General features: G+C 43.2%; 1 protein-coding gene and 1 non-coding gene across 2 annotated transcripts in view; one reads left to right on the forward strand and one right to left on the reverse strand.

Annotated features, from left to right (window-relative positions):
- The window catches only part of LOC132636531 (photosystem II protein D1-like), a 15,344-nt gene that overhangs the window by 1,341 nt on the left and 1,503 nt on the right, over positions 1 to 12,500 (reverse strand). The window lies entirely within an intron of this gene.
- On the forward strand, positions 11,609 to 11,715 carry LOC132638894 (small nucleolar RNA R71). Its single transcript, XR_009581954.1, has one exon. It is a non-coding gene; the product is annotated as a small nucleolar RNA R71 (small nucleolar RNA).

Below are 12,500 nucleotides of genomic sequence, written 5' to 3' on the forward strand. Positions count from 1 at the left end.
AAACAAGGGTTAACGCCTCGAGTCATTGTTATTCAATCTTACCAATATTGACTCTCTTTCCCAAGAAAAGTCAATATAATGGCTTCGGCTAATGCTTGCAATCATTACCCAACGTTACAACTCAAAGATAGAATAAATAACAACAACCATTATGCATATATCATAAATAGAAACCCATTCACATAATGCCCATCATGGGATTCACAATCTTAGAATTGAAATTAGCTACTCATAATGTTTCTTGACAGAAAAAGCTTAAAGATTAACACAATACACTTACAATACTAATACAAGATGGAATGAGAGTGAAGTTGTTGCCTTAAATGCTCCAACCACTTCAAGATTAAAGACCTAGGGTTTGTGCCTCTAAAATAAAATCTGAATAATGAATTAAAACCCTACATTATGTATTTATAGAGCCAAAATTCGCACTAAGTTTCTGGACAAAAATGCCCTTAAGCCGCATTGTTACGGACCGTAACTCAGGTTACGGTCCGTCCTTCATTTCGTCATTTGACCACTTGTTGTTACGACCATCATGCGACGGACCGTAACCTGTGTTACAGTCCGTCCTTCTGAGGCGTCACTTGTGACTTGACTTGGCAACTCTCTGGAAATTTGGGCCCTGTTACGGTGACATGTTACGGACCGTAACACTACACCGTAACACTAATGGTTTCATTGAAAACTCTCTGGAAATTTAGCTCCTGTTACGGTGACATGTTACGGACCGTAACATGAGTTACGGATCGTAACACTACACCGTAACACTGATGGTTTCAATGAAAACTTTCTGGAAATTTAGGCTCTGTTACGGTTCAATGGTACGAACCGTAAAACACAATCCTTAGTTAATCAACCCTATAAAACACAAAAATAACATAAGAAACAATATAAAAACACTTAAAATCAAGCAACATTTCTAGTTACAAAGGCATAAAATGTGCCAAAATTCACGGCACATCAACACCCCCAACTTAAGCTTTTGCTTGTCCTCAAGCAACTACAACAATACTCACTGCTAACACACGACATCTTAGCAAAATAAGAATGACTACGGTGTTTTGGCATGCGTTCCTAACACGGACTCTTCAATTCAAGAAAAATATTTAGGCTCTTATCCATCTCCTATTTGTGACACAAGACGCACATTTCAGAAAAATTTCAATTAACTATGCAACCTCAATTAATGACATAATCATAGTACGGGGGTCTCTATGCACATGAATTTCAACTTCCGGAAAGCCAGTTACTTTGAAACCTACAATCCTTACGCCCTCACATAGACCAAAGAATGTCCCAACACACATTTACGACGTAAATGGGACAGAAGACTAAAGAGACAGAAGAACACTTACACTCACAAAGAAATTTGCATACCATGCGTGCACATACCATAGACTTGCCTTTATTTTCCATGCATTCAACTATGAACAATTTGATCGTGATCACATTAGGACTTTTTGGGCTTGTAACATTTGCTTAGGGACGAGTTGGATGAATATTTGGGTATCGGTGACTCACTCTCCTCGACACTTCTTTTTGATTTCATTCACCATTTTTCCTATCATTTCCGACCCTCCATCTTTAGCGTGGATTTATTTAGAACTTATATACCTATATATATATATATATATATATATATATATCCACGCTGAATTATGTCCCTTTATATTCGTGATCACCCCCAACAGGCCTTTGGCCTCATTTTCCGCATCTTTGACTTATCACCCCCAACTTAGGCTTTTAGCCTCATTTTCCGCATTTTTGACTTGTCACCCCCAACTTAGGCTTTTAGCCTCATTTGTCAATCTTCCGTGTCAAGGAGGGACTTGGTGCCAAATGGGTTTATTCACAAAAGGGAAAGAGGTTAGTTCATGGTTAATCGAAGAAAAAGTCTATAGGCTCAAAAATGGGAGACTAGGGATCATTTTCTGTACGGGCCAGACTCATTTAGGATACTTTGGGGTTAATACAAAGAAAGACTAAGATCACTTCACAATCTAATTCTCCTTAGAATTCACGCACGACCAACCGGGCAAGTTCTAGATTGCAAGCATCATATGCATATAGAAGCTAAAAACTCACAACACAATGGCATAAGGATTGTTTAAATACTCCGACTTCATTTCCGTTTGAAGATTTCACATGCATAAACACCCTTTCTTTGCAATGTCATTAAAAGAACCATACATGTCAATATCAACAACTCATTTTTGATGTACATCACAAATTATTTTTCGGAGGGATATCATTGAACTTGTAAAAACCATTTTTATCTATGCTAGAAACACGGACCACCACCACTTAAGTCATCATTACTTTTCTTCTATATTAAACATCCTAAACAAGCTAGGTTCAACATACACATAGCATTCTTCGGGAATAGAAACACATAGCAAAGAACCGAAGAACAAGTTCTAGCACATACTTGCTAATAAAAACAATACCAACAAAACAAAACAATAACAATTGTCTTAAACACATGCTTACTACCACAATTTTGGGATAAAATACCCACCAAAACAAAAACAATAAAAACATTATCCAGTATACTAAAACAACAATCCCAACAACCAATCAGCAATTACCCACACCCCCAACTTAAAAGCATGCATTGCCCTCAAGGCATCAATATAACGCATTAAAAGAACGGAGGCCTCCCTGGAGCGCATTAGGCGCTCGGATCTGCAGCAGCATCATGAGGTGGAGCAGTGGATGGGGGATAAGTATGGTGAGCCGGCTCAATGGGCTGGGCTGAGCTAGAAGTAGCTTCTGCAGTGTCAGGAGTCAGTCGGGACTCTTGGCGGAGCCTTTTCAAAGTACGCCGTTCTTCCTCCTCATTCCGTGGGCGCAAATCAGCAAATGGATCAAGGTTCTGGAGAATGGGGTCGAGGTTTTCATCATCCGGCGATGCTCTGCTCCGCTTCCCTTTGGCCAAAGAGGGGATATCCTCTTCCAACTCCTCGTCGTGCTGTTCCTCAACCGTGTCCTCGTTGTCATCATCCCCTAGTAGGCTCTGAACCGGCTGGTATAGGCTCTGTACCAACTCCGTGTGTACTTTAGGAAGCTGGTCTGTCGCCACAGCCACTTCCTAGGCCTTCAATTTCTGCACATCATCCTTGACAGACCGCAACTCACTCCGAATAGCGCCCAATTCCATAGTAGGGTGTGTCCTAGTCAGCTCAGTCATCCTGCTCTCAATACCATCTATCCGGGAGTGGATTTTTAGGTGGTCCGTAGCCATTTGTTCTTTTATCGGTCGCAGCGCTGCATCAATAGCCCTTTTTGTGTATAATTTTAGCTCAGTCATGATCTGCTTGACCTGCCTATCTGTGCGATCCGCTTGCAGGACCACTGCCCCAAAATTTTCCCCGTTGAACATCATTTTTCTCGCAAGCTCGGGTGGGACTCCTGGTATTGCTTGCGGTGGTGCTGGGCTTGCTCCAGTGGAAGAGGTAGGACCACCTGAAGTAGGTGCGGCTGGAGCTGGCATAGGCTGTGTAGCATGATCAGCCGGTGGAGCCTCAGAATCTGTGGGCTGATCCGCAGCAGCTCCCTCCTCACCCATGATAGCCAAGGGTATAATATCTGATCCCGTAGGCCCCTCAGAAAACGATGCAGAGGGCACTGAACCCTGGCTCAACACATCATCTTTCCCCTTTGTGATGTCATAAATATGGCTGGCAATCACACTGTGATCGATATGGGGTAGGGGTTCTGGTTCTGCACGCAAGCATAGTAGCGTAAGCAGACATGGATGAATGAGGGAAGTGGCCGGCTGGGTGGCTCTCTCTCGGAGATCTTCGGCTATCAGTCGTCCGAAGTTGATCTTATACCACGACATTATGGAATCCACAAGAACAGCCCTGTCTGGAGTCAAATAATTATCTGATTGGGTAGGAAGGATGCGGAACAGAACAATCTGCCACCAAAACTTTGCCTCTGGCGTTAGGGTGTTTTTCCAAATCCCCGTGGTGGCTGTCAACTTTGGCACTATGGCCCATTCAGGATCTGTTGTCCGTGCAATAACTGAAGCTACCCATTTTCGGACGGGGATTGTATCCTTCTGTTCAATTTTGTAGGCAAACTCCCCTTCTTCCGCTGTTGTAGGCTCTTTATAATCTTCCCCGAATAGTGTTTTATTTATGGCCGACGGAGAGACATCTATCTTCTTTTTTCGGAATACTACCTTATTCATTGCCGGCACTTGAGTTGCTCGCTGCCCTTTCTTCACAGCTTTGAATACAGCAACCCCATACGAAGCGTAGAATTCCCTAACAAAAACCGGGATGTAGGACCTCACGGGGTTTTTCAAAAACTCCAGCTTGTGGAATCGGATAGTATCACGAATACCCGTATATCCTTCTAGACCATCGAAAATGATATTCCGTTCCTCGAAAATACTCTGCCTTGGGTCCGTCCCCTCATTTTTTACCAGCTCACACCCCTTGTTGTACAAATCCTCAGATCCTTCCACAGAAAACCGGAGGTCCTGCTCATACACAGCCTGCATTCGAATGTCGGTTTCTCGTCTTTCCTGCTCGCGCTCCTCCGCAGCAGGCTGTCTGATGGGTGGTTGAGGTCGGAGTGTTGGTATGACAGCCCGCTGGGGATCACTTTGGCTCGACGAACTCCTCAGCTGAAGAGGAACTTTCTGATTGTGGGTCTGGCTGGCTGGGTGCAACTGGTGGGGGTGGCTTGCTAGGTGCGACCGACCTCTTTTTAGGCCTGGCGTCCTTGATCAGATCGTCGTCGCGCAGCCGTGAGGTTACTTTGGTTGTAGCACGACCTTTTCCTTTTTCCGCGACTTTATGTGAAGCCTTCTTTGATTGTCGTGGTTTACCCATACATGTGGAAGGAAAAGTTAGATATGATGTACGAGAAGTTGGTCAATTAGACACCTTATGACTTTAAGTTAAGAACTTTAATTAGGCCAGGTACCGTAACACAGTCGACGGACCGTCGATGGTGTTACGGGCCGTATCTTCAACCGTAACTCAAATGGTTCAATTAAGCAAAGGGACCGTAACACAGTCGACGGTCCGTAACGTAGGATACGGTTCGTAACATCTCACTGTAACATGACCAAAATTTCCAGAAATGTTACTGGAAATTTGAGAGGTGTTACGGTATGATGTTACGGTCCGTCACTTGTGTTACGGTCCGTAACACCACACCGTAACGTCTCTCAAAATTCCAGAGAATTTTCATGGAATCCATCGATGTTACGGTGTGGTGTTACGGTCCGTAACATAGGGTACGGTCCGTAACATCCCACCGTAACATCAGCCAAATTTCCAGAAAGTTTTCATGGAAATTATCGGTGTTACGGTGCGATGTTACGGTCCGTAACATACGTTACGGTCAGTAACATATAATGACGGGCAACAGATTTGCAATCAAATGGCTTGGCCAAATTTTCTCGTTTTAAGCACGAGGCCAAGATTTTCGACTTAATGATCTATGGGTATGGTGTAAAACAACATTTTACCCCCTCACATACCCTGGGTTACTCAGACTTCACCCAGTTTTACCAAAATTCTCATTGAGGACTTTTATCAAACAGTTGGTGGGCAAACCGATTTAATAATTTCACGAATGAAACTTTTGATCGGAATGCCCTCCGACTCAGTGGGAAACAACATGCTTGTGCCCACGAGTCTTTTAAACAACACACATACCAATCCCCGCACCAACCATTACGAAATCCCGCTCAAATTTTCAATGGGGATTCAAACCCATTCCACACATTCAAAACATAACTTACAAATCATTGCACATGAATTTAGTCATGAGAGATGCAAACTTGTTGATACATTATCGAAGAAAAAGAATTAAGACGTGGGTATACCTGATAGTTGTCGATGTTGGAATGAAACTTGAATTTAAGCAAAGATTATGACAAGAATTATAGCAATTTGTTGGGAAAGAAAAATGGGGGGGGGGGGGGGGGGGGTGGAAGATGAAGAGAGGGGAAAATGAAGAGAGGATTTCTGAGGGAGAGAAGTTGAAAAATAATTTGAAGAAACCATTTCATTTGAAATTGGAACCGTCGGGTCATGTATTTAAACATTTCCGACAGTTACGTTACCTGTTACGGACCGTATCATGAGATACGGGCCGTATCTTGTGTTACGGTCCATCAAACGACCCCGTTTCACTTATTCATTAATGACCTGGCAGTACAATCGACGGACCGTAACTCATGTTACGGTCCGTATCACCTGGCGTAACATGTTGAAAATTTCCAGTGAAGGCCCAGATTTTTCCTTAAAGTTACGGTTCTACGTTACGGCCCGTATCTGGTGAGACGGTCCGTGACGTCGATCGTAACACCTTTTCTCAACCTTCAGTGATTTTTTTATTTTTCTTTTTGCCTGTTACGCTCCATGATACGGACCGTAACATGAGTTACGGGCCGTAACTTGGAGCGTCTCGCCTTGGATCACTCAGCAGTTATTTGGCCCCTTCAGTTCTCAAAATCCCACCACATTAGCACATCAACAACACAAAAGAATACAAGGAAAATACAAACTTTAAACTTCTTACAAAACGGTAAATGTGGGTTGCCTCCCACACAGCGCTTGGTTTAATGTCACAGCTCGACGTGGTACCTCATTATCGAGTTCAGGAGCCATATTTCAGACGATACCTATCCACGACCTTACCATCATCAATATACCAATGGTAATGCTTCACTCTTTGTGCATTCACCTTAAAAGTCCGAGTGCCATCCTCGGATTTCACTTCAATGACGCTTCCATTTGGGGACACACTCACAATTTCAAAAGGACCAGACCAATGAGACTTTAACTTGCCTGGAAAGAACTTCAGGCGTGAATTGTACAACAAGACCAAGTCTTTTGGCTGAAAATCCCTTTTTAGGATCTTCGAGTCATGATAGTATTTCATCTTTTCCTTGTACAGTGTTGCACTTTCATAGGCATTGTACCTAAATTCATCCATCTCGTTGATTTGAAACAACCGCAGCTTGGTTGCTTCATGCCAATCCATATTCAGCTTTTTCAATGCCCAATGGGCTTTATGCTCAAGCTCAATAGGCAAATGACATGCCTTCCCAAATACCAACTTATACGGTGAAGTCCCTATAGGCGTTTTGAATGCCGTGCGATATGCCCATAAAGCATCATCCAACTTTTTAGACCAGTCAGTGCGATTCACATTGACCGTCTTTGCCAAGATGCTTTTTATTTCTCTGTTTGAGACCTTAACCTGACCACTCGTCTGAGGATGATATGGAGTGGCAACCCTGTGATGCACGCCATATTTTTCAAGAAGATCAACAAACAGTTTATTGCAGAAATGAGATCCATCATCACTAATAATAGCTCTAGGAGTGCCAAATCTAGTAAAGATGTTTTTTTTGAGAAACGCATTGACTCTCCTACCATCATTGTTAGGCAAGGCCACCGCCTCCACCCATTTGGAGACATAATCCACTGCGACAAGAATGTATTTCAGGCCGTAGGAGCTCACTAAGGGCCCCATAAAATCAATTCCCCAAACATCAAATAGCTCCACCTCGAGAACAAAGTTCATCGGAGTTTCATGCCTCCGACCTATTGTGCCCTGGCGTTGGCATTTATCACAAGAGCGTGCCAACATATTTGCATCACGATAAATGGCTGGCCAGTAGTAGCCACACTCTAGCACCTTGGCTGAGGTTCGATTTCCACTGTGATGTCCACCAACTAGAGAATCATGGCACGCTTTCAAAATGTCCATCACCTCAGATTCCGCCACACACCTCCGGATCATATTGTCAGCACACGTTCTGAATAAGTAAGGCTCATCCCAACAATACTGTCGGCAGTCTCTCAAGAACTTCTTCTTTTGATATGTCTTCAACTCTTCAGGAACGATGCCAGTTACCAAATAATTGGCAATATCGGCATACCATGGTGCCACATCATTGGAAATGACCAAGACTCTTTCATCCGGGAAAGTGTCATCAATATCCAGCACATCACTCGGTCTCCCTGGTGCTTCAAGTCGGGAAAGATGGTCAGCTACTTGATTTTCTGACCCTTTTCGGTCATTGACTTCAAAGTCAAATTCCTGTAGCAACAAAACCCATCTTATCAACCGAGGCTTAGCATCCTTCTTCGCCATCAAACAGCACAATGCAGCATGGTCAGTGTGAACCACTACCTTGGCACCCAACAAATAAGCCCGGAACTTTTCAAAAGCATAAACAATAGCAAGTAATTCTTGCTCCGTTACTGTATAGTTCAGCTGAGCTCCATTCAATGTTGTGCTGGCATAATAAATTGGGTGCAGGATTTTGTTTAGCCGCTGACCAAGCACAGCGCCAATTGCAAGACCACTGGCGTCACACATTAATTCAAAGGGAAGTGACCAATCTGGGGACACAACAATAGGTGCGGAGATTAATTTCAGCTTCAACTCGTCGAACGCCTTGATGCACTTCTCATCAAAATTGAATTTGGACTCTTTTTCCAAGAGTTTGCACATGAGATTTACAATTTTGGAGAAGTCTTTGATAAACCTTCTATAGAATCCGGCGTGCCCCAAGAAACTCCGAACTCCTTTTACTGAAACGGGCGGAGGGAGTTCTGAAATCACATCGATTTTAGCTTGATCAACCTCAATCCCTCTTTCTGAAATCTTATGGCCAAGGACAATGCCCTCCTTGACCATAAAATGACACTTCTCCCAGTTGAGCACGAGGTTGGTTTCCTCACACCGTTGTAGCACCCGATCAAGATGACCCAAACATTCATCGAATGAATCTCCCACCACAGAGAAATCATCCATGAAAACTTCAAGAAAGTTTTCAACCATGTCAGAGAATATGGACATCATGCATCGTTGAAAGGTAGCTGGTGCATTGCAAAGACCAAATGGCATCCGGCTGAAAGCGAATGTCCCATAGAGACAAGTGAAAGTAGTCTTTTCTTGGTCTTCCAATGCAATGTTGATCTGGTTGTATCCTGAGTACCCATCCAAGAAACAGTAATAAGATCTTCCGTCTAGCCGATCAAGCATTTGATCAATAAAAGGCATAGGGAAGTGATCCTTGCAAGATGCGGTATTCAGCTTCCTGTATTCCATACACACTCTCCAACCGGTGACAGTCCTTGTTGGAATCAACTCATTTTTAGAGTTAGGGACAACAGTGATGCCCCCTTTCTTTGGCACACACTGAACTGGGCTTACCCATGGACTGTTGGCAATCGGGTAAACCACCCCAGCATCTAACCACTTAATAATCTCCTTCTTCACCACCTCTTGCATCGGTGGATTTAATCTTCGTTGATGCTCAACACTCGGCGAACTTTCCTCCTCCAACTGTATTCGGTGCTCACAAATTCCGGCAGGAATCCCCCGGATGTCTGCAATAGTCCAACCCAAAGCTCTTAAATGCTTCCTCAAGACTACGATGAGTCTTTGAATTTGGCCCTCATTCAGAAGTGATGACACAATAACTGGAAGAGTAGCATTTTATCCAAGAAATACATATTTAAGATGGGATGGCAGTTTCTTGAGTTCCAGTTTCGGTGGCTCAATAATTGATGGTTTTGCTGGAGGAGTTGTTCGTTTCTCTAAATCAAGAGACAATTTCTTGGGCTCATAAGAGTAAGACCCCAGACCTGTGAGTGAATTCACTGTCTCATTATATCCCTCCATTTGTTCGGCATCAAAATTCACCAAGATGGTCAATAATGCTTCACTCAATCATTCTTCCTCCATTTTAAATTCCACTGCTTCCTCCACCTCATCAACAGAGTTTATGACTGAAATACTTTGATAAGGACTAGGTAATTTCATACCTTTACTAGCGTGAAAAGTCACCTCCTCATCGTTCACCCGGAACTTTATTTCGTGCTTTTCGGAGTCCATAAGAGCCCTTCCTGTGGCAAGGAAAGGTCTTCCCAGAATAATAGGAATTTCTTGATCAATAGCACAATCAAGAATCACGAAATCTGCCGGCAGTAGAAATTCCCTGATTTGAACCAGCACATCATCAACTACCCCAACTGGCCTTTTTATCGTTCTGTCAGCCATCTGCAACCTCATGGTAGTTGGCCTTGGCATCGCTAGCCCCGATCTCTTAAAAATTTCCAGGGGCATAAGATTTATGATAGCCCCGTTATCACACAAAGCCCTGGCAAAATTTTGTTGCCCTATGGTGCATGGAATTGTGAGTGCTCCAGGATCTTCCCTCTTTTGCACTGTAGTTTTGGAAAGAATGGCACTAATGCGGTGAGTGATACCCACAGTGTCGTGTTTCAATGGCTTTTTCTTCTTTGTTTAGAGATCCTTCAAATACTTAGCAAAGCCAGGCATTTCTTGGACAACATCTATGAAAGGAATGTTCATCGTCAACTGCTTGAGTTGATCATAAAATCGCAGGCACTTCTCATCTTCTGTTTTTCTCACCAGCCTTTGAGGAAAAGGCGGTGAAGATTTAAACAATTGGCTCAAAGGGCGAAGAGCACCGGAAAATTTTGCCTTCCCCTTTTCCTGGTTTTCCACCGGTGCCTTGGGGTTATCAAGATTCTGCTCTTCTTCAGCTACAATAGGGACTTCCTCCCCTGCTTCTTCCTCCACGATATCATTTGATACATCAGGCTGCCCTTCTTCTTCAACAATTTGCTCCAGCTCAATCACCTTTTTATTAGCCTCTTGAAGTATTTTTCCACTTCTGGTGCTAATAGCAAGTACATTCTCCACAGAGTTTACTCCACTACCTTTTGGATTTGGAACTGTATCACTCGGTAGTTGTCCCCGATGAGGAGTATGCACTTCTCGGGAAAGGTCTCTGAATTGTGCTTCAAGCTTCTGAATGGAGGCTGAATGAGATAGTTGGACCTGAGACATTCCCTTGATTGTGCTCTCTGTTCTGTCTTGATTCATCAGCATTTTCTGCATTATACTCTTTAATTCAGCAGAGTCATTAGATGTGTTGCCAGCAGAGTTGCTAGCTGAATTATCTCTCCATTGTTGGGAATTGGATGTTTGCCCCCTAGGTGGAATGTAGGGGTTGGAGCTCTTGTTGCCATAATTATAGTTGTTGTAATTCCCTTGATTAGGATTGCCCTGATCATTTCTTCCATAATTATTCCATTGGAATTGTTGTTGAGGTTTTTGCCATGGGTGATTACCGGGACCTTGATAGTTTTGCCGTTGATAACCCCCTTGCGAGTTATTGACATAATTAGCATCCTCATATTGTGGCTGCCCTTCTAGATAAGTTTCGTCAGAGACTTGGTACATTCCGGGCGCATGAGGTGGCATCTCATCGACAACATTCACCCCTTTGGCTTCTTTCTCCATAAGCCTTTTCGATAATAAATCCACGGTGGTTTGCAATTGAGCGAACGCATGATCTCGCTCATGATTTTCTTTGGCCACCGCGGCAGCAGAGGGACTACCATATGATAGAACTTCGCTATTACTCGAATGCCAGGCTTGATTGTGGGTAGTAAGCTTGTCAAGCAACCCGGTGATGTTGACAAAGGATTTGTCCATGAAGCATCCCCCAGCTGCAGTATTGACAACTATTTGATTCATGGTATCTAGCCCCTTGTAGAACTTCTCGGTGAGGATTGCATCCGGAAATCCATGAGTCGGAGATTGAGCTAGATAATATTTGAAACGCTCCCATGCTGCATATAACTGTTCCCCCGGAAGTTGTTTGAACCCAAAGATCTTGTCCCGAAGCTCAGCCTTTTTGCTTGGTGGAAACCATTTTTTTAAAAATATATTGGCCAACTCGTTCCAGGTGTGAATAGTATTGCTGAGTAGCTTTTCATACCATTCCCTCGCTTGGCCAGCCAAGGAATATTTGAAAACCCGTAATCGCAGTGCATCAACAGGAACAGCACCTTGAGATTGTTGAGAACATACATGCACGAAATTCTTCAGGTGTCGAAGTGGACAGTCCTCCCAAGAATTTCGGAAATAGCCTTCAAGTTTCAATAGCTGATAGATAGAACTATCAATTTTGAAATTTGCATTTCCTGTTCTAGGCGGAACTACGGCTGAAGCATAATCAGCTTCTTCGATGAATTCCGCAAATACATTCTCATCCTCCTCTTTTTCTGGTGCAAGATGGTTCACTTGGATTCCCCCTTGGTTTCCTTGATTGCGATGGGGTCTTCCTGCCATGTTCACCTGGTTCACTAAAACAGCAAACAAGGTGTGATGGAATAGAAAAAGTTTTAAAGAATTGTACACAACAATTAGTAATTTCTAAACCGTATTCCCCGGCAACGGCGCCAAAATTTGATACGCTCAAATTACACCTATTAATGGCGTAAAGCGGACGTTGTTAAATATAGTAACCCAACAAGGTTGGGGTCGAATCCCACAGGGAATATGGAGAGAAACGAGTACTAATCATATGCGATACCAGTCTTTAAATGCTTTAATCCTATTCCGGATAGTTTGAATTGATTGTGGAATAATGTAATTTAATACTTTGACTTAAAATGTAATTAATGTGAGAG

This window comes from Lycium barbarum, chromosome 4, assembly GCF_019175385.1.
Source record: "Lycium barbarum isolate Lr01 chromosome 4, ASM1917538v2, whole genome shotgun sequence".
Taxonomy (NCBI): domain Eukaryota; kingdom Viridiplantae; phylum Streptophyta; class Magnoliopsida; order Solanales; family Solanaceae; genus Lycium; species Lycium barbarum.